Source organism: Oncorhynchus masou, chromosome 23 (genome assembly GCF_036934945.1).
Source record: "Oncorhynchus masou masou isolate Uvic2021 chromosome 23, UVic_Omas_1.1, whole genome shotgun sequence".
NCBI classification, from domain to species: Eukaryota; Metazoa; Chordata; class Actinopteri; order Salmoniformes; family Salmonidae; genus Oncorhynchus; species Oncorhynchus masou.
In genome coordinates, this window is record NC_088234.1 from 19,525,375 (window position 1) to 19,548,921 (window position 23,547).

Genomic DNA, 23,547 nt, shown 5'->3' on the forward strand with positions numbered 1-23,547 from the left:
AAAAGAATGACGCCAACATCTGTTTGTCTATGCTGATGTGAATTGAAGGGCGAAAGTGAAAAGTAATTTGTTTGATTTTTACAGCAAATTAATTAGTTTCTTTCGGTCTCTCTCCACCACTTTCCTCTGGCTTGTATAACTGTGGCTTTTTCTCTTTGCTCAGACATGGCAAGGTAAGTTCTGGAAGTCTGTCTGTCCGTCATTTGGATAGTTTGTTTCCAACCCAGAGCAGCACACTCAAGTCCAGGTGCTTTCCCTTTTCCAGTAATGTCTCGGCAATGAAGCCTCAAGCAAACAATCAACAATTGTTTCACGGTTTGGGAAGTTATGTCTGTCTGTAGGCTATAAATGTAGCCCATATCATAAAACATATACAGTACCAGTCAAAAGTTTGGACACACCTTCTCATTCAAGGGTTTATCTTTCTTTTGACTATTTTCTACATTGTAGAATAATAGTGAAGACATTAAACTATGAAATAACAAATATGGAATAATGTAGTAACCAAAAAAAGTGTAAAAGAAATCAAAATTAATTTTAGATTTCAAAGTAGCCACCCTTTGCCTTGATGACAACACTCCATCACTCTCCTTCTTGTTCAAATAGACCTTACATTGCCTGGAGGTGTTAAGTCATTCTCCTGTTGAAAAACAAATGATAGTCCCACTAAGCCCAAACCAGATGGGGTGGTGCATCACTGTGGTAGCCATGCTGATTAAGTGTGCCTTGAATTCTAAATAAATCACCACACCTCCTCCTCAATGCTTCACAGTGGGAACCACACATGCAGAGATCATCCGTTCTCAAAAGACGTGGTGGTTGGAACCAAAAATCTCACATTTGGACTCATCAAACCAAAGGACAGATTTCCACTGGTCTAATATCCATTGCTCGTGTTTCTTGGCCCAAGCAAGTCTCTTCTTATTGGCATCCTTTTAGCAGTGGTTTCTTTGCAGCAAACCAACCGTGAAGGCCTGATTTCACGCCGTCTCATCTGAATAGCTGATATTGAGATGTGTTACTTGAACTCTGTGAAACATTTATTTGGGCTGCAATCTGAGGCTGGTAACTCAATGAACTTATCCTCTGCAGCAGAGGTAACTCTGGGTCTTTCTTTCCTGTGGCGGTCCTCATGAGAGCCAGTTTCATCATAGCGCTTGATGGTTTTTGCGACTGCCCTTGAAGAAACTTTCAAAATTTGTACTCAACTCTAAATTTTCCAGATTGACTGACCTTCATGTCTTAAAGTAATGATGGACTGTCGTTTCTCTTTGCTTATTTAAGCTGTTCTTGGCATTATATGGACTTGGTCTTTTACCAAAAAGGGCTATCTTCTGTATACCACCCCTACCTTGTCACAACACAACTGATTGGCTTGAACGCATTAAAAATGAAAGAAATTCCACAAATGAACTTTTAACAAGGCACACTTGTTAATTGAAATGCATTCCAGGTGACTACCTAATGATGAGTGTGCAAAGCTGTTATCAAGGCAAAGGGTGGCTACTTCGACGAATCTCAAATATAAAATATCCTTTGATTTGTTTAACACTTTTTTGGTTACTACATGATCCCATATGTGTTATTTCAAAGTTTTGATGTCTTTACTATTATTCTACAATGTAGAACATAGTCAAAATAAAGAAAACCCCTTGAATGAGTAGGTGTCTCCAAACCTTTGACTTGTAAAAGAAAAATAACATATTATGTGTTCTTATGCATTTCTATTGCACATATCTGCAGAACAACTATCTAACTAATTTCAAAGCATACTGGATACAGTCAACTTTATTGAAGTAGATTAATACAATTAAATCCATAGCCTACGATAAATTCCCAATGGGTCTCCCAAGTTCGAACACAGCTGTAGCTGCAGTTCCGGTCCCAGTCGTGCGGGGTCGCTAACGGCCTTTTCTGCTTCGTCTCACTTAAGTGGCCCCATGCGCCCATGTCTACATCTGCCTGCCGAGAAACCCAAGCACTGTTTTATAGTGCTGTTCCAGCCCGACCTCCCAAACCTCGTCCTTCTGTATTTTCTTAACTCTCTTTTTCCCCCCACTGGCCTCGATTTCCTTGTTCTTACCACTGTAAAACGCCAGACAGCAAGGAAAACACGGGTAGATAGATTTGACTTGTATCCGTCAATATGGAGACGTCATAATAACCATAGCTTGTAGTCAAACAGCAAATTGATAAATGGATGTAGGCTATAAATATAGGTGTAAAATCGATAGATCTAGAGATGGTCTAAGAAGGAGAGAAGTGGTTGAGGGGCATGGAGATGGAGGATGATAGTGATAACAGCAGAGCTGCCTGCCTGTTGACAACCATGGCAGAGTAATCAGCCTGGACATGACAGCCTGTAGAACCCAGCCAATTATTTACCTCTGTCTAATCAATAGAGCACTCCCCGAGATAGCCATCAGCAGCACAATCACTATACCACACACACACACTAGAATACACGTGTACAAACACTCTGGAGCACGCTCACATCTATATCAGTTCCGACCGCAGGCACGTATTGTTACTTGAAGATAAACTACCGCTACAATTTATAGATCCAGAATCTCCTCGCACGTCTAGGATGGTTTAATGTCACCTTACTTATAGCCTCACAAGCACACATATGACAAGATATCATCCAAACGTACTGCTGCTTACACTGCACGACCACACAGATACACACACACACACACACACACACACACACACACACACACACACACACACACACACACACACACACACACACACACACACACACACACACACACACAGAACATCAACACCCTAATGATGATGAGCCCACCCTGTGTGGCGGAAGATGGTTTGTGTGTGAGAGAGAAGCCGCAGCCCGCGGGTGGGATGGGTGTAACATGAGAGGTCTTAACCTGCCCTTGGGGACCATCCAGCGGTGCCTGGGGACCTCACACCGGATCACGGTCAGCAATGTTCATAATAACACCAGGTGATTCATAAAGGGTCGGGCCACGCCAAGCTAAAACGAGTCCCCAGGGAAACACAGACAGAAACCCGAGAGTCAGTCAGAACTAAAGATCAGGCGTTGACATCCTTTAGAGCCCTATAGGGGGTTACACTTTGACCACCAGTGTACCTTCATGCCCACCTTTAGCGCACACTCTGCCCTATACACTCCTGTCCATTACTCTGACTATACCTTTTTTACTGCATATGCTCTAAACACTCTCCCCTCACCCTATGCACTCCTGTCCATATGTCTGTCTCCCACTGCCTCCAGCCCTGGTCTTCCCCTACGAGGTGTTACTCTTTGGGGAGATGGACAGCTCTCTCTTCACATTTAGAAGGCTGTTAAGTATACCGTTCTTGGCTGTAACTGGGGTTAAATGGAGCTATAGCTGAGGGCCACAATTGGTAGAATGTAAATCTCCACGTCAGAATGACGTCTATAACTGGTAATGTCAACTAGGCCTTTAGCTGTAGTACCCCTCAAGTGCCTTTCTCCTTTCTTTATTTTCCTCTCTCTTCTTGCGCTCTCTATTTCTCCCTGCCTCTCTCTTCTTGCACTCTCTATTTCTCCCTCCCTCTCTCTTCTTGCCCTCTCTATTTCTCCCTCCCTCTCTCTTCTTGCGCTCTCTATTTCTCTCTCCTTTCATCTCTCCATTTCTCCCTCCCTCTCTCTCTCTCCCTGTAGAGCACACAACCATTCTCTCCATTTCTCCCTCCCTCTCTCTCCCTCTCTGTAGAGCACACAACCATTCTCTCCAACTTCCCGCTGTCATCTTTCTCCAGTGAATCTGTTTCTCCACTCCTCCCTACAGTCTAGCCCCATCTCTCATCACCTTGTCCACCACCTCCCTCCATTCCGTTGTCCCTCCGTCACTCCATCTCAGTGCACCTGAAGTCTAGTTCTCTCTGACCTCCTCCCAAGCTACAGGGACCCTCCACTACTCCCTCCATTTCTCTCATTCCATCTTTTTTCTCTCTCTTTCTTGGTGGCAAATCCAATCTCATAATCCAGCGTAGCCACGTGCCAGCGACACGAGACATAAAGCAAGTGAAAGACCTTCGCCATAAAACTTAATTGACTTTCCTTATGAATACATAAAAAAAATCCCTACACCACCATCCCTCTCTCTCTCCCTCTGCTCCCCTCTCCACTCCTCCCTCCACCCCTTACTCCTGAGGCTCATTGGCGGCTTTTTGGAGTGTGTAACAGTGTGTGTGGGTGTTTGTCCATCTGTCTGTCTGTCAGCAGCTGCCCATATAGAAACAACTGGGTCTAGTTTTACACATCTATCTGGACAGAGTCAACGATTCAATCCCCCCTAGTGGCTGATGTGTAGTGGGCCCGCCTCCCAGGTTGTCTTCTTTCAGCCAAACCTGAAGACCAGGAGCTCTGGTGTGTCTGCTCTGGCTTGCCAAAGAGCTGGTCCAAGAGAGGGTAGAGAAGGGGGAAAGGGAGAGCTTGTTTAGTGGTGCTGAAATCACAGTCACATCTGCTGTACGTCTCAAATGTTTCCTGCAGGCCTGTACAAGTGGACAGAGCTAACCGTGTGTGTGTGTGTGTGTGTGTGTGTTGGGAGAGGGCAGTGGGTTACGAGTGTTTTTCTTTTCTTTTTATATCAGTGTTCATAAACCATGCTCCAACAAACACAGATGTGCACACGTCCACATACTCAGGTGTGTACACACACACACACACACACACACACACACACACACACACACACACACACACACACACACACACACACACTTCCCAAAAAAGGGGCATTAATTGTGTCCAATGAGTCAGCCGCTATTGCAACAGCCAGAAAGCTCCTAGCACATAGCGTTGACAGCTGTCTTCATAAAAATAAAATATAACTCTCAACATCACCCCCCAAAAAAGTATCACTCAGGCGTGACTCAGATCTCGCAGGGAACAGACGTTATAACATAAAATAAGCACGTCCGCCCTACCTTCTCAACCCCTCAACTCTCCTCTACCCATTTTCTCCTCCCTCCTTCCCTCTCTCTGCCAGCCGCCCAGCTGGTACTGTCATGTCAGATAGGCTGGAACAGACAGAGAGAGAAGAGGCTGGGAGCAGACAGAGGAGTAGTCGAATAGTCATTCCATGTCATTTCAGCACGCCATGACACCCACCAGATTGTTCTGAAATAGTTTATCTTGTTAGGAAAAGTTAAGATTAGCATTCCTAAAACATTATTTGTTGAAATGTAATTTGATCTCAGAGAAATCAAGATAAATGATTCCAGCCAAATTATCCATTTTAATTTGTAGGATTCAGATGATATTTGATAAAAAGTAGTACCCAACATCCGATTTGGACCAAACCAAATGCCAACCATAGACCCCTCACACCCTATACCAATCATACCACAACAATCAGGATATAGTATCAGTTATTTAGGGTTGACAAGTATTTTTAATATTTTTTTTACCTTTATTTAACTAGGCAAGTCATTTAAGAACAAAATCTTATTTTCAATGACGGCCTAGGAACAGTGGGTTAACTGCCTGTTCAGGGGCAGAACGACAGATTTGTATCTTGTCAGCTCGGGGATTTGAACTTGCAACCTTCCCGTTACTAGCCCAATGCTCTAACCACTAGGATACCCTGCCGCCCGTAGTATAAAGCTGTGGCTTGGTGTATTGCTTCTCCATACTATGTAATGTATTCCCTGTGAATGTGGAGATGTTTTCCCCCTGTAAAGATATATTTGTCACTGAAATGACTTGCTTTATTTGCCATAAAGTAATGTGAAAGTATCTGGTGTTGACCACTAGATGCCTCTGTTGCAACCATACCGCCACACTCTTTTATCCATTTGGCTGGTCTCTTGTGTGTATTATATATATCACAACATTTCCTTTGCAACTTTGGGTAGAAAACCAATATATTTAGCTCATGATTGAAGTACATTGTGTGGTCATCATACAATTCAAGCCAGTCCTCCATAAAAGCAATTCAGTTTGTCATTCTTTCACGCTTAATGTGTCCAGGAAATGTGTGTGATTTATTCCCTTATTAAAAGGTCTGTATCAGTTACTGTTAGACCAATCGGAAACCGTGCTTCAAGTTTTGTTTTGATCATGCGGACTTGGATATGTTCCGGGTTGCCGCTGAGAATAACATTGACATGCGCATAGACACGGTGACTGAGTTCATCAGTAAGTGTATAGGGGATGTTGTTCTCACTGTGACTATTAAAACCTACCCAAACCAAAAACTTTGGTTAGATGGCAGCATTCGCAAAACTGAAAGCGCGAACCACCGCATTTAACCACGGAGAGATGACTAGGAATATGCTTGAATACAAACAGTGTAGTTATTCCCTCCGTAAGACAACCAAACAGGCAAAACGTCAGTACAGAGACAAAGTGGAGTTGCAATTCAACGGCTCAGACACGAGATGTATTTTGCAGGAACTAAGGACAGTCACGGACAACAAAGGGAAAACCAGCCACATCACGGACACCAACGTCTTGTTTCCGGACAAGCTAAACACCTTCTTCACCTCCTTTGAGGATAATACAGTGCCATGGAGGCGGCCCCTACCAAGGACTGTGGGCTCTCCTTCTCTGTGGCCGACGTGAGTAACACATTTGAGTGTGTTAACCCTCGCAAGGCTGCTGCCCAGATGACATCCCCAGCCACGTCCTCAGAGCATGCGCAGACCAGCTGGCTGTAGTGTTTACAGACATATTCTCATCAATCTCTCCCAGTCTGCTGTTCCCAGATGTCCACCATTGTTCCTGTACCCAAGAAAGCAAAAGTCATTTCATTCAGTTACCATCGCCCCGTAGCACTCACTTCTGTCATTATGAAGTGCTTTGAGGCTAGTTAACCTCTTACATCTATGGGGGCGCTATTTCATTTTTGGATGAAAAACGTTCCCGTTTTAAACAAGATATTTTGTCACAAAAAGATGCTCGACTATGCATATAATTGATAGCATTCGAAAGAAAACACTCTGACGTGTCCAGAAATACCAAGATATTCTCTGTGCGTGCCCTAGAACGTGAGCTTCAGGCAAAACCAAGATGAGATGGCATCCAGGAAATGACAAGGATTTTTGAGGCTCTGTTTTCCATTGTCTCCTTATATGGCTGTGAATGCGAGAGTAATGAGCCTGCCCTTTCTGTCGTTTCCCCAAGGTGTCTGCAGCATTGTGACGTATTTGTAGGCAGATCATTGGAAGATTGACCATAAGAGACCACATTTACCAGGTGTCCGCCCGGTGTCCTGCGCCGAAATTGGTGCGCAAAAGTCACCTGCCAGTATTTTTCCATGGGATACAGAGAGGAAAGCAAGCTTCCACGAACTGCATATCAATGAAGAGATATGTGAAAAAACACCTTGAGGATTGATTCCAAACAACGTTTGCCATGTTTCGGTCGATATTATGTAGTTAATCCGGAAAAAGTTTTACGTTGTAGGTGACTGAATTTTCGGTTCGTTTCGGTAGCCAGACGCAATGTAGAAAACGGAACGATTTCTCCTACACACAGACACTTTCAGGAAAAACTGCGCAATTGGTATGTAACTGAGAGTCTCCTCATTGAAAACATCAGAAGCTCTTCAAAGGTAAATGATTTTATTTATTTGGTTATCTGGTTTTTGTGAAAATGTTGCGTGCTAAATGCTACTCAAAATGCTATGCTAGCTTTGCATACTCTTACACAAATTAGTCAATTTCTATGGTTCAAAAGCATATTTTGAAAATCTGAGATGACAGTGTTGTTAAGAAAAGGCTAAGCTTGAGAGCAGACGCATTATTTTCATTTTATTTGCGATTTTCAGAAATCGTTAACGTTGCGTTATGCTAATGAGCCTGAGGCTTTAGTCACAAACCCGGATCCGGGATGGGGAGTTTCAAGAAGTTAAGGATCATATCACCTCCAACTTGCCTGACACCCTAGACCCAATTCAATTTACATACCGCCCCAATAGATCCACCAACGATGCCATCACACTGCACACTGCCCTATCCCATTTGGACACCTACAGTATGTAACATTGCTGTTCATTGACTACAGCTCAGCCTTTAACACCATAGTACCCTCCAAGCTCATCATTAATCTCTGGGCCCTGGGTCTGAACCCCGCCCTGTGCAACTGAGTCCTGGACTTCCTGACGGGCCGTCCCCAGGTGGTGACGGTTGGAAACAACACCTCCACTACGCTGATCCTCAACACTGAGCCAACACGGGTGCGTGCTCAGCCCCCTCCTGTACTCCCTGTTCACCCATAACTGGATGGCCACACACACCTATACCTCAATAATCAAGTTTGCAGACAACACAACAGTAGTAGGCCTGATTACTAGCAATGATGAGACAGCCTACATGAAGGAGGTGAGGGCTCTGGTGGAGTGGTGCCAGGAAAATAACCTCTCACTCAATGTAAACAAAATGAAGGAGCTGATCGTGGACCTCCGGAAGCAGCAGAGGGAGCACGCCCCCATCCACATCGATGGGACCGCAGTGGTCCCTTAAACGTTTTTGGGCTTGTAGGAAATTGCACCTTCTCAGAGAGCTGCCACATGTTGGACAATTCAAGGAGAGTTTGGTTAAACTATTAGGTTGCTAAGAGTTGGACAAAACAGTCAGTAACCTACTTAAGTACTAGTTACAAATGTAGTTTGTAATTTTTTTACACTTGGTAAATTGAGACAGCAAACAAAAATAACTCAAAATTAGTGCAATTGATTTGACATGAATGTATTATTTAAGCCTGCCAGGACCATCTGGTAGATGTCCTCCAGCACAGGTAGGCTGTACAGTTTCAATTTCGGTCTTATTCAAAGTTGACTTAATATCTATCAATGTGCTTCATTTCATAAAAAACATTTATTTCACTATCCTTTTAAGTACATGTGATGGTGAATGCGTACTGAAAAGATATACACCAAGTGTGATGTGTCATTTTTTTACTCAGAATGAGGTAATGATCAGGTAAGTACTACAGTCAAACAACAATCAATATCGAAATGTCATTATCATTCATGTTACTAGTATGCAAATGTCTTTGATGTCAGTTGATACAGTGTAATGTTTTCATGTCTAAAGCAGTTTAAACAAAACTCCCACTGTACCTAAACCATCATTAATAAACTTTAGACTTCTACGGTATCACACCCAGTCTCAGGGTTGGTTAACTCTGGGATGGTTAACTCTGGGATGATTAACTCTGGGATGGTTAACTCTGGGATGGTTAACTCTGGGATGGTTAACTCAGGGATGGTTAACTCTGGGATGGTTAACTCTGAGATGGTTAACTCTGGGATGGTTAACTCTGAGATGGTTAACTCTGGGATGGTTAACTCTGGGATGGTTAACTCTGGGATAGTTAACTCTGGGATGGTTAACTCAGGGATGGTTAACTCAGGGATGGTTAACTCTGGTATGGTTAACTCTGGGATGGTTAACTCTGCATTTAGTCTCCACCGAGTTAAGTAAATCAGCTTTGAGTTTTCTTGCGCCTTATTTGTGGAACAATCTTCAAAATATTCTTCAATTGGATGTTTTGGTGCCTATAGGGCAATTCAGAAAGCAGATTGAGGACTTTATTACTGATGAATGTGTTAGTTCTTTATGACTTGTTTTTTTTTGCTTGCATTTTGAATTTATATTGTGATTTGTGTATTTTCTGTTATTTCTGTAATAAAGGGCTAATCTCTAAACGAGACCTTGGTCTCAGTACGACTACCAGATAAAATGAAGGTAAAAAATAATAATAATCAGACACATTTCAGCATGGAATTAAAAATCACGGTAGGTATTCAGGGAGGAATCATGTAAGTAATAAATAATCAGACACATTTCAGCATGGAATTAAACATCGCGGTAGGTATTCAGGGAGGAATCATGTAAGTAATAAATAATCAGACACATTTCAGCATGGAATTAAACATCACGGTAGGTATTCAGGGAGGAATCATGTAAGTAATAAATAATCAGACACATTTCAGCATGGAATTAAACATCACGGTAGGTATTCAGGGAGGAATCATGTAAGTAATAAATAATCAGACACATTTCAGCATGGAATTAAACATCTAGGTAGGTATTCAGGGAGGAATCATGTAAGTAATAAATAATCAGACACATTTCAGCATGGAATTAAACATCACGGTAGGTATTCAGGGAGGAATCATGTAAGTAATAAATAATCAGACACATTTCAGCATGGAATTAAACATCACGGTAGGTATTCATGGAGGAATCATGTAAGTAATAAATAATCAGACACATTTCAGCATGGAATTAAACATCACGGTAGGTATTCAGGGAGGAATCATGTACGTAATAAATAATCAGACACATTTCAGCATGGAATTAAACATCACGGTAGGTATTCAGGGAGGAATCATGTAAGTAATAAATAATCAGACACATTTCAGCATGGAATTAAACATCACGGTAGGTATTCAGGGGGGAATCATGTACGTAATAAATAATCAGACACATTTCAGCATGGAATTAAACATCGCGGTAGGTATTCAGGGAGGAATCATGTAAGTAATAAATAATCAGACACATTTCAGCATGGAATTAAACATCACGGTAGGTATTCAGGGAGGAATCATGTACGTAATAAATAATCAGACACATTTCAGCATGGAATTAAACATCACGGTAGGTATTCAGGGAGGAATCATGTAAGTAATAAATAATCAGACACATTTCAGCATGGAATTAAACATCACGGTAGGTATTCATGGAGGAATCATGTAAGTAATAAATAATCAGACACATTTCAGCATGGAATTAAACATCTAGGTAGGTATTCAGGGAGGAATCATGTAAGTAATAAATAATCAGACACATTTCAGCATGGAATTAAACATCACGGTAGGTATTCAGGGAGGAATCATGTAAGTAATAAATAATCAGACACATTTCAGCATGGAATTAAACATCACGGTAGGTATTCATGGAGGAATCATGTACGTAATAAATAATCAGACACATTTCAGCATGGAATTAAACATCACGGTAGGTATTCAGGGGGGGATCATGTACGTAATAAATAATCAGACACATTTCAGCATGGAATTAAACATCACGGTAGGTATTCAGGGAGGAATCATGTAAGTAATAAATAATCAGACACATTTCAGCATGGAATTAAACATCACGGTAGGTATTCAGGGAGGAATCATGTAAGTAATAAATAATCAGACACATTTCAGCATGGAATTAAACATCACGGTAGGTATTCAGGGAGGAATCATGTACGTAATAAATAATCAGACACATTTCAGCATGGAATTAAACATCACGGTAGGTATTCAGGGAGGAATCATGTACGTAATAAATAATCAGACACATTTCAGCATGGAATTAAACATCTAGGTAGGTATTCAGGGAGGAATCATGTAAGTAATAAATAATCAGACACATTTCAGCATGGAATTAAACATCACGGTAGGTATTCAGGGAGGAATCATGTAAGTAATAAATAATCAGACACATTTCAGCATGGAATTAAACATCACGGTAGGTATTCAGGGAGGAATCATGTAAGTAATAAATAATCAGACACATTTCAGCATGGAATTAAACATCACGGTAGGTATTCAGGGAGGAATCATGTAAGTAATAAATAATCAGACACATTTCAGCATGGAATTAAACATCACGGTAGGTATTCATGGAGGAATCATGTAAGTAATAAATAATCAGACACATTTCAGCATGGAATTAAACATCACGGTAGGTATTCAGGGAGGAATCATGTACGTAATAAATAATCAGACACATTTCAGCATGGAATTAAACATCACGGTAGGTATTCAGGGAGGAATCATGTAAGTAATAAATAATCAGACACATTTCAGCATGGAATTAAACATCACGGTAGGTATTCAGGGGGAATCATGTACGTAATAAATAATCAGACACATTTCAGCATGGAATTAAACATCACGGTAGGTATTCAGGGAGGAATCATGTAAGTAATAAATAATCAGACACATTTCAGCATGGAATTAAACATCACGGTAGGTATTCAGGGAGGAATCATGTACGTAATAAATAATCAGACACATTTCAGCATGGAATTAAACATCACGGTAGGTATTCAGGGAGGAATCATGTAAGTAATAAATAATCAGACACATTTCAGCATGGAATTAAACATCACGGTAGGTATTCAGGGAGGAATCATGTACGTAATAAATAATCAGACACATTTCAGCATGGAATTAAACATCACGGTAGGTATTCAGGGAGGAATCATGTACGTAATAAATAATCAGACACATTTCAGCATGGAATTAAACATCTAGGTAGGTATTCAGGGAGGAATCATGTAAGTAATAAATAATCAGACACATTTCAGCATGGAATTAAACATCACGGTAGGTATTCAGGGAGGAATCATGTAAGTAATAAATAATCAGACACATTTCAGCATGGAATTAAACATCACGGTAGGTATTCAGGGAGGAATCATGTACGTAATAAATAATCAGACACATTTCAGCATGGAATTAAACATCACGGTAGGTATTCAGGGAGGAATCATGTACGTAATAAATAATCAGACACATTTCAGCATGGAATTAAACATCACGGTAGGTATTCAGGGAGGAATCATGTACGTAATAAATAATCAGACACATTTCAGCATGGAATTAAACATCACGGTAGGTATTCAGGGAGGAATCATGTAAGTAATAAATAATCAGACACATTTCAGCATGGAATTAAACATCACGGTAGGTATTCAGGGAGGAATCATGTACGTAATAAATAATCAGACACATTTCAGCATGGAATTATACATCACGGTAGGTATTCAGGGAGGAATCATGTAAGTAATAAATAATCAGACACATTTCAGCATGGAATTAAACATCACGGTAGGTATTCATGGAGGAATCATGTAAGTAATAAATAATCAGACGGTGCAGACATGAATTACCAGAGTCAACTCAATCATCTTTTTCCTGCCACGGCATGATTTACCCTCCATCTTTCTTCTCTTCTGAACCTCTTCTTTCAACTTTAAAGTGTCTTTTCTTTTCTTGTCTGGCCCAATCTCCTCCCCCTCGGTTGTGCCTCTGCAAGCTGTAAATAATCAAATAACAAATTCTTCTTCTAGTAGCTCTATGACACAAAAAGCTTACTGAGATGTTTCCTTATATGACAGGTGTGCTTATAAAGTGCATACATTACAGCCTTATTCTAAAATAGATTAAATACACATTTTCCCCCATCAATCTACACACAATACCCCAAAATGACAAAGCAAAACGTTTTTTTTTAGAAATGCAAAGTTATAATGAAAACCCCCCAGAAATATCACATTTACATAAGTATTCAGACCTTTTACTCAGTACTTTGTTGAAGCACTTTTGGCAATGATTACATCCTTGAGTCTTATTGGGTATGACCCTACAAGCTTGGCACACCTGCAGATCCTCTCAAGCTCTGTCAGGTTGGAAGGGGAGTATCGCTGCACAGCTATTTTCAGGTCTCTCCAGAGTTGTTCGATCGGGTCCAACTCCAGATTCTGGCTGGGCCACTCAAGGACATTTGGAGACTTGATCCGAAGCCACTCCTGCTATGTCTTGGCTGTGTGCTTAGGGTCATTGTGTTGGAAGGTGAACGTTCGTCCCAGTCTGAGGCCCTGAGCAGGTTTTCATCAAGGATCTCACTTACTTTGCTCCGTTCACCTTTCCCTCAATCCTGACTAGTCTCCCAGTCCCTGCCCCTGAAAAACATCCACACAATATGATGCTGCCACCACCATGCTTCACTGTATGGATGGTGCCAGGTTTCTTCCAGACATGATCCTTGGCATTCAGGCCAAAGAGTTCAATCTTTGTTTCATGAGACCAGAGAATCTTGTTTCTCATGGTCTGAGAGTCTTTAGGTGCATTTTGGCAAACTCCAAGCGGGCTGTCATGTGCCTTTTTACTAAGGAGTGGCTTCCGTCTGGTCACTCTACAATAAAGACCTGATTGGTGGAGTTCTGTAGAGATGGTTGTCCTGTCTTCCATCTCCAGGGGAACTCTGCCGCTTAGTCAGAGTGACCATCGGGTTCTTGGTCACCTCCCTCACCAAGGCCCTTCTCCCGCGATTGCTCAGTTTGGCTGGGCGGCCAGCTCTAGGAATAGTCTGTGGTTCTAAACTTCTTCCATTTAAGAATGATTGAAGCCACAGTGTTTTGGGGAACCTTCAATGCTGCAGAACTTTTTTGGTACTCTTCCCCAGATCTATGCCTCAACACAATCCTGTCTCAGAGCTCTACGACTATTCCTCGTGGCTTGGTTTTTGCTCTGACATGCACTGTCAGCTGTGGGACCTTATGAAGACAGGTTTGCGCCTTTCAAAATCATGTCCAATCAATTGAATTTACCACAGGTGGACTGGAGTCAAGTGGCAGAAACATCTCAGGGATGATCAAAGGAAACAGGATGCACCTGAGCTCAATTTCCAGTCTCATAGCAAAGAGTCTGAATACTTATGTAAATAAGGTATTTCTTATAGTTTTCATACATTTGTAAAAAAATTGAAATACCTGTTTTCGCTTAGTCATTATGGGGTATTGAGTGTAGATTGATGAGGAAAAACATGATTTTATCAATTTTAGAATAAGGCTGTAACAAAATGAGTAAAAAGTCAATGGGTCTGAATACTTTCCTAATGCACTGTAGGCCTGTCATGAAAACAGAATAACATTTAAACACACACACACACACACACACACACACACACACACACACACACACACACACACACACACACACACACACACACACACACACACACACACACACACACACAGTGAAAGAGAGTAATGCACCCACAGTGAGAGAGAGCAGTGGAGTGGAAGGATTCTGCGCTGGGTTGACTGGTTGATCTAGCTAACGCAACTTAGCTAGGTAGCTACATGGTTTACACATCAGCTAGCTTAGCCAGTTTATCTAATGGCAACCTAATTTGATAGCTAGCAAGTTAGCAATTTCCACACGCATCTGGTTAATCTTTTCACTCTTTATGCTAAGATGGCTAGTTAACTTTGCCAAAAAGCAGATATCATATGGGGAGCTAAAACAGGAGATTAAACATTGTCAGATTCTGGGTTAGCCAAAGCAAACTAGCTAGCCATTTAATTTGCACTCACCCTCAAAACACAATTTCAACATTAGAATTATATCAAAGAAATATTTATCTTACTCCAGAAATATACTGAACAAATATATGAACACAACATGCAAAGTGTTGGTTATGTTTCATGAGCTGAAATAAATCCCAGAAATACTCTATGTGCAAAATAATATTTCTCCAAAATGTTGTGCACAAATTTGTTTACATCACTGTTAGTGAACATTTCTCCTTTACCAAGATAATCCATCCACCTGACAGATGTGGCATATCAATAATCTGATTAAACAGCATGATCATTACACAGCTGCACCTTGTGCTGGGGACACCAATAGGCCACTCTAAAATGTGCAGTTTTGTCATGTTAGCTCTCTATGTACATTTAAGGACCAGCCATGCTGCCCTGTTCTAAGCCAATTGCTATGTTTGTCTTTGTAGCACCTGACCACATGACTGAACAGTAGTCCAGTTGTGACAAAACTAGGACCTGTAGGACCTTCTTGTTGATAAGGCTGTTAAGAAGGCAGAGCAGCGCTTTATTGTGGACGGACTTCTCCCTATCTTAGATATTGTTGTCTCAATATGTTTTGACCATGACATTTTACAATCCAGGGTTACTCCAAGCAGTTTAGTCACCTCAACTTGCTCGTAGTTGAGGCTTAGGGTTTAGTGAATGATTTGTCCCAAATACAATGTTTTTAGTTTTTGAAATGTTTGGGACTAACTTATTCCTTGCCAACCATTCTGAAACTAACTGTAGCTCTTTGTTAATTGTTGTAGTCATTTCAGTTGCTGTAGTAGTTGATGTGTATAGTGTTAAGTCATCCACATACATAGACACTCTGGCTTTACTCAAAGCCAGGGGCATGTCGCTAGTAAAGATTGAGGGACATAGTCAGCTGCCCTGGGGAGTTCCTGATTCTACCTGGATTATGTTAGAGAGGCTTCCATTAAAGTACACCCTCTGTGTTCTGTTAGACAGGTAACTCTTAATCCACAATATATTTCATTTTAATTAGTTTTTTATTTAACCTTTCATTTAACTAGGCAAGTCAGTTAATTTAAGAACAAGTTATTATTTACAATGATGGCCTACACCGGCCAAACTCTGACGACGCTGGGCTAAATGTGCACCGCCCTATGGGACTCGCAATCAGAGCCTGGATTCGAACCAGGGTGTCTGTAGTGACGCCTCAAGCACTGAGATGCAGTGCCTTAGACTGCTGCTCCACTCCCCCAAAAAATATAGCAGGGGGTGTAAAACCATAACTCATACCTTTTCCAGCAGTAGACTATGATAATAATAATAATGTCAAAATCCACACTGAAGTCTAACAAAACAGCCGCACAATATTTTTCTCATCAATTTCTCAGTCATTTGTGTAAGTGCTGTGCTTGTTGAATGTCTTTCCCTATAAGCGTGCTGAAAGTCTGTTGTTAATTTGTTTACTGTAAAATAGCATTGTATCTATTCAAACACAATTTTTCCCAGAAGTTTACTAAGTGTTGGTAACAGGTTGATTGGTCGACCTGGGGGGCTTTACTATTCTTGGGTAGCGGAATTTCTTTAGCTTCCCTCCAGGCCTGAGGGCTCACACTCTCTAGAAGGCTTAAATTGAAGATGTGGTAATATCGTCCGCTATTATCCTCAGTAATTTTCCATTCAAATTGTCAGACCCCAGGGGCTTGTCATTGTTGATAGACAACCATAATTTGTTCACCTCTTTCACACTCACATTTCAGAATTACAATGCTTGTCTTTAATAATTTGGTCAGATATACTTGGATGTGTAGTGTCAGCGTTTGTTGCTGACATGTCATGCCTAAAGTTTGCTAATCCTGCCAAATGAAAAATTAATTATAAGTAGTTGGCAATATCAGTGAGTTTTGTGATTAATGAGCCGTCTGTTTCAACGAATGATGGAGCTGTTTGCATTTTTCCCCAAAATGTAAGCTTTTTACTATCATTCTTTATTTCAGATTCAGAAAACTGTTCTCAGAGAGGAAATTCATTTTGCAGCATAAAACATCATATTTTTTTAAAGCGAAGGACATTTACAAGCAAATAGGCAGGGTAAGTGCAGTTTCATAGGGCCAGTGCTAAGTGCAATTAGTCCAACGTTTTGTTAATAAGTTGCACAATTGCATTCAGGGGCAGGGAGTCTGTACCTGCTGCCAGAGGGAAGGAGCCTGAATTCGGAGTGATGTGGATAGGAAGAGTCAACCGCTATTTTATTCACCTTCTGGAAACTATGCCCAGGTACACAAATGACAGTTCTTGCTGTTGCTGCCTCATGATTTTCCCGCAAGACCTGACTATCTTGCCCAACCTATTTTTCTGTGCAAAGTTGATATTGCTAAACCAGCATGTCAAGCAGTAGGACAGAATGTTCTAAATTAATGATTTGTAAATTAAAACCATGATGGTTAGATCAACATTAAACAAGTGTAGTTTCCATAGCAAATACAGTCTCTGTTGGCCTTTCTTAAAAATAGCATCAGTACACTGATCCCAGGACAGCTTGTTGTCAATGATTAGCCCAAGATATTTGTACTCCTCCACTATTTCAATGGGCTCACCTGTTATCAGTGATGGTGTGTGCATGGTAACTACCCTGGTAGGTTGACTGATTGATAGCCTGAACCAGGTTGCAGGCACTGGTTACAGTTGGCAGCTTTCTCTTGAGTGGGCAGTCTGATGAGAGCCCGCCAATATTTAAACCCCCCAGAAAATATACCTCTCTGCTGATATCACATACATTATCAAGAATTTCACACGTTATCCAGATACTGACTGTTAGCACTTGGTGGTCTATAGCAGCTTCCCTCCAGAACGGGATTTCAGTGTGGCAGATGAACCTGTAGCCATATTATTTCAACAGTATTTAACATTAATGTAACGTGGTTCTGAATATAAATATCAACACCTCCAACTTTGGCATTTCTGTCTTCTCTGTAGATCTTATAACCATGTATTGCTATCACTGTATTATCTAAGTGAGTTTCAGAGATTTGTCAGAATATGAATGTAATCTAGCAAATTGTTGATTTCATGGACCTAGTTTCTTAATGTTAATATTGGGCTATTTTTAGCACTTTTCTGGGATGCTTGATTGTTTTTTTTCTTTACAGGGAAGCTTAGCAGAAGTAGATATGCTAATGTTATTTATATTAGTGCAGGGTGAGCTGCACTCGGTGGACTTCCTACTAGAGCACACTGCCTCAGTGCTAACAGTATCACTCTAGTTCATAGGCACATGATTACTGCATACATTAGCTGTAGGATCAGCAGAGACATTCAGGGGAGTTAGAGGGGCATAAATTAGGTTACTTACATTGTGTCTTCCAACGTCCCTGGGATAATGTATTTTTGCTGAAGCATTATGACAACTCAGCAACACAATGGTAGGTATTAAGTAAACTGTGCATGGGTCATTGTTAAGTAATTGTCTCAACAGAGCCTTGTTATGCTGTGAAAGGATCCAGGAACCCAAGTGATTTGGTTGGTTGGTCCCATCCTCCTTCTAATGCGAGCTCTGTTTCCAGAAGGTATCACGAGAATCAGGATAGAGTATGCCTGCTACTCCTGGCGATAGGTCCAGACCTCCCACAGCAGGCAGTGCCATATCAGATCAGAGGGAGGGAAAGGAGCTGAACTCGACGACGACGAAGCTGCTGCTTGAATCAGCATCGCCTTAGCAGACACAGGCAATCCCAGCGATAAAGGTGCAGAGAGATCAGGCACCAGTGCAGCGAAGCAATTCCTTATGTCAATCTGCTCCGAACCTCTCACAGTAACTCCAGTCCGTTTAGCAGCATGCCCCTGCCTTCAGTTTCCACGACTTGTGACATGGGACCAGTGATGATTGGAAAACTCTCCTTGCCGTTCAACATCTACTCCACTACAGGATGGAGGAGGAGAAGCAGATGGAGACGGTTTCTTTGGCAGGCAAGTTTCAGGTAGCACAAACCATTCGGATAGGGACAGAGGACAAGGCGAGGAGACATCCATCAGGCCGAGCGGCGTCCAGCCATAGGAGTTGAGAAAGTTCCAATTCCTGTTTTCTCCAAAAGTTTGAGCAGAATTTAGATTTATTTGCTAAGCATTGCCACCTCATTCCTGTAATCCTCCGCAAGCAAACAATTGCCACATTGGAACTCTGGATTGTCGATATTCTCTCTGACAAAGGCGTAATAAACACAGCTTCTACAGCACTGGAAAAGTTTGTTAGCTAATCCAGGCGTAGCGGGCTTCATTGCAACCAGCTAGCTAGCTGGCTAGTTGGTAGCAGGTGTTGACATATGCATCTGAGTTTTTGAGTTCTGAAGTTTTCGGTGTTGAGTCGGTGTCCCCTGGCAACAGTTTGCAGGGAAACCCAAGAAGCACAATGAGGGGCTATACTGATCCAAATTTGTAATCACACTCACTCACACACTGGAAATAAGCACTTTCCTTTAGCTTGTGCTATTGAGAGTGTTGTATGTTGTACGTGTTCCCTTCAGTAGTCTGGCTCCCTGTGTTTGGGGCGGAGTGTGTAATCAACAAGTGTGCTGATGGAGGAGATGCTCTGGATCGATGTATATGACAGTGTTCCAGTTCCCACCAATATTCAGCAACCTCACACAGCCATTGCAGAGGAGTGGGAAAAGAGCCGTGGTGGAGATACAGGGTTTGACGGACAACTTTGAGAGCCAATAGAAGCAATACTACAAGACACAGCTTTATACTACTTGTATAAAGGTTGTTGGGGTGGGATTGGCATGGGGTGTGAGGGGTCCGTGGGTGGCTTTTAAAGCATTTGTTGATTCCTTCATTTCTTACTCATTGGTCGGAAGTATAAGAAGTTTGGCCCAAATCTGTTGTTGGGTACTATTATTTATTGAATATTATCAAATCAAAGTTAATTTGTCACGTGCGCCGAATACAACAGGTGTAGACCTTACAGTGAAATGCTTACTTACAGGCTCTGACCAATAGTGCAAAAAATACATTTGATTTCATTTAAAAAGACAGTAGCGACCTACATACAGACACCGGTTAGTCAGGCTGATTGAGGTAGTATGTACATGTAGATATGAACAGAGAGTAGCAGTAGCGTAAAACAGGGGTTGGCGGGTGGTGGGACACACTGCAGATAGTCCGGTTAGCCAATGTGCAGGAGCACTGGTTAGTCGGGCCAATTGAGGTAGTATGTACATGAATGTATAGTTAAAGTTACTATGCATATTTGATAAACAGAGAGTAGCAGCAGCGTATTGGGGGGGAGGGAGGGGGCACACAATGCAAATAGTCCGGGTAGCCATTTGAATACCTGTTCAGGAGTCTTATGGCTTGGGGGTAAAATCTGTTGAGAAGCCTTTTTGTCCTAGACTTGGCACTCCAGTATCACTTGCTATGTGGTAGCAGAGAGAACAGTCTATAACTGCGGTGGCTGGGGTCTTTGACAATTTAAGGGCCTTCCTCTGACACCGCCTGGTGTTGAGGTCCTAGATGGCAGGCAGCTTAGCCCCAGTGATGTACTGGGCCGTACGCACCACCCTTTGTAGTGCCTTGTGGTCAGAGGCCGAGCAATTGCCGTTCCAGGCAGTGATGCAACCAGTCAGGATGTTCTCGATGTTGCAGCTGTAGAACCTGTAGAACCTTTTGAGGATCCCAGGACCCAAATCTTTTTAGTTTCCTGAGGAGGAATAGGCTTTGTCGTGCCCTCTTCACGACTGTCTTGGTGTGTGTGGACCATAGTAGTTTGCTGTTGATGTGGACACCAAGGAACTTGAAGCTCTCATCCTGCTCCACCACAGCCTCGTCGATAAGAATGGGGGTGGGCTCAGTCCTCCTTTTCCTGTAGTCAACCATCATCTCCTTAGTCTTGGTTACGTTGAGGAATAGGTTGTTATTCTGGCACCAAATTAAAATAGGAATTTGAGTGCAATCAAATATATTTTATTACTCAGAGATCACATTATATTTTATCTTATCTGTTACTAATTACAGTAACAATTTCATAACAATTTGAAATGGTTGTTGTCGAAATCCTCTTTCTTGTAGTGTTGCTGCTGTGTTTGGATGTGTGTTAAAGTGTGCAGTGTGATATCACACAGCCACCAAGCCCAAACGTACTGTATCCTCTCTGGCTGGTTGGTTTGTAGCTAAAGCTATGGTATGACAGGGGTTGTCCTGAAATGACGTTAAAATAAATATATGGTGCAGTCACAGAAACGCATGCACACACGCACGCACACACACACACACACACACACACACACACACACACACACACACACACACACACACACACACACACACACACACACACACACACACACACACACACACCCATATATACACAAACACTTATAACAAATACGTATCACCCAGATACCACGTACACAATACCCTATTCACACTCATACGGACAGACATGTGCAGTCGTGGCCAAACGTTTTGAGAATAACGCAAATATTAATTTTCGCAAAGTCTGCTGCCTCAGTTTGTATGATGTCAATTTGCATATACTCCAGAATGTTATGAAGAGTGATCAGATAAATTGCAATTAATTGCAAAGTCCCTCTGTGCCGTGCAAATGAACTGAATCCCCCAAAAACATTTCCACTGCATTTCAGCCCTGCCACAAAAGGACCAGCTGACATTATGCCAGTGATTCTCTCGTTAACACAGGTGTGAGTGTTGACGAAGACAAGGCTGGAGATCAGTCTGTCATGCTGATTGAGTTTGAATAACAGACTGGAAGATTCAACAGGAGGGTGGTGCTTGGAATCATTGTTCTTCCTGTCAACCATGGTTACCTGCAAGGAAACACTCACCGTCATCATTGCTTTGCCCAAAAAGGGTTTCACAAGCAAGCATATTGCTGCCAGTAAGATTGCACCTAAATCAACAATTTATCGGATCATCAAGAACTTCAAGGAGAGTGGTTCAATTGTTGTGAAGAAGGCTTCAGGGCACCCAAGAAAGTCCAGCAAGCGCCAGGACCGTCTCCTAAAGTTTATTCAGCTGCGGGATCGGGGCACCACCAGTACAGAGCTTGCTCAGGAGTGCATCTGCACGCACAGTGAGGCAAAGACTTTTGGTGGATGGCCTGGTGTCAAAAATGGCAGCAAAGAAAACACTTCTCTCCAGTAAAAACATCAGGAACAGACTGATATTCTGCAAAAGGTACAGGGATTGGACTGCTGAGGACTGGGGTAAAGTCATTTTCTCTGATGAAGCCCCTTTCCGATTGTTTGGGGCATCCAGAAAAAAAGCTTGTCCGGAGAAGACAAGGTGAGCGCTACCATCAGTCCTGTGTCATGCCAACAGTAAAGGATCCTGAGACCGTTCATGTGTGGGGTTGCTTCTCAGCCAAGGGAGTGGGCAAACACACACACTACAGGTTCCCTAGGAGCTGGAGTTGTCATTGCATTGCAGACGGTCCTTCACAGCATTTACTGTACGTGTCCCACACAGAGAGGTTTATTGTGTTTCCGGAAAGCAAAGATTGACTGAATCAGTAGCTGATGACTGGGGGGCAGGTGGGCCGGTCATTCCTGGGTGTTCAGCTCTGGATAAGAGCGTCTGCTAAATGACTTAAATGTAAATGTAAATGTTCAGAAGAGAGGAGGAAGTAGCATCACTAGGACATTATGATGCTAAGGAGGGGAGGTAGCTAGACATTGGGCCGGCATCCCACATGGTACCCTTTTTGTATTTGCTCTGCTTTTGACTAGGGCCCTTAGGGAATAGGGTGCCATTTGGTACTCACCCTGGGTTAGACAGACAGGCCGCTAGTCACTTTCAATGTAAAATGGAAATGGGCTAATGCAGGCCTGCAGGCCACAAAGGCAGACATGAGGGAGAGAGTGTGAAAGTGAGAGAGGGAAGTAAAGAAATAAATACTTAGAAATCAAAAAGGAATGAGAGAGAGCCAGAGAGAATCTGGAGGAGAGTCAACAGGCGATGTCATTTACCCAAATAATGACATCAGCAACAGTAAAGATGGAGGTCCCAAACATGTTTTCAGGGCATTAGCTCCCCTCATAAAGGAAAACCAGCTCTCTGTCTTTCCATTATCCCTCCATCCCTCCCGCTCTCCTCTCAACCTCTCCATCCCTCCATCACCCCCACTAAGCTGCTCTGCTATTTGCTTCGTCGCGGCTTAAGATGGAGAATTGAATCCCTATCAGACTCAATTCATTTCCAGTGCAGTGTTATATACTGTATATGTAATATATAATAGTGTTATCTGCAGTGTTATTAGTAGGATATATTTAAGCTGTTCCACATGTCAAGAGGTCAACTTAGTTGATGCTCTTATTATTCTGTCTCTGTTAATGCTGTGGTGTTTAGTGGATCTAATTCAGCAGGAAATGACTGCTTAGAGGAAGTCATTATGTGAGGAATATGATATGGGATGTGATCATGTGTTGCCGGGAGGTCTC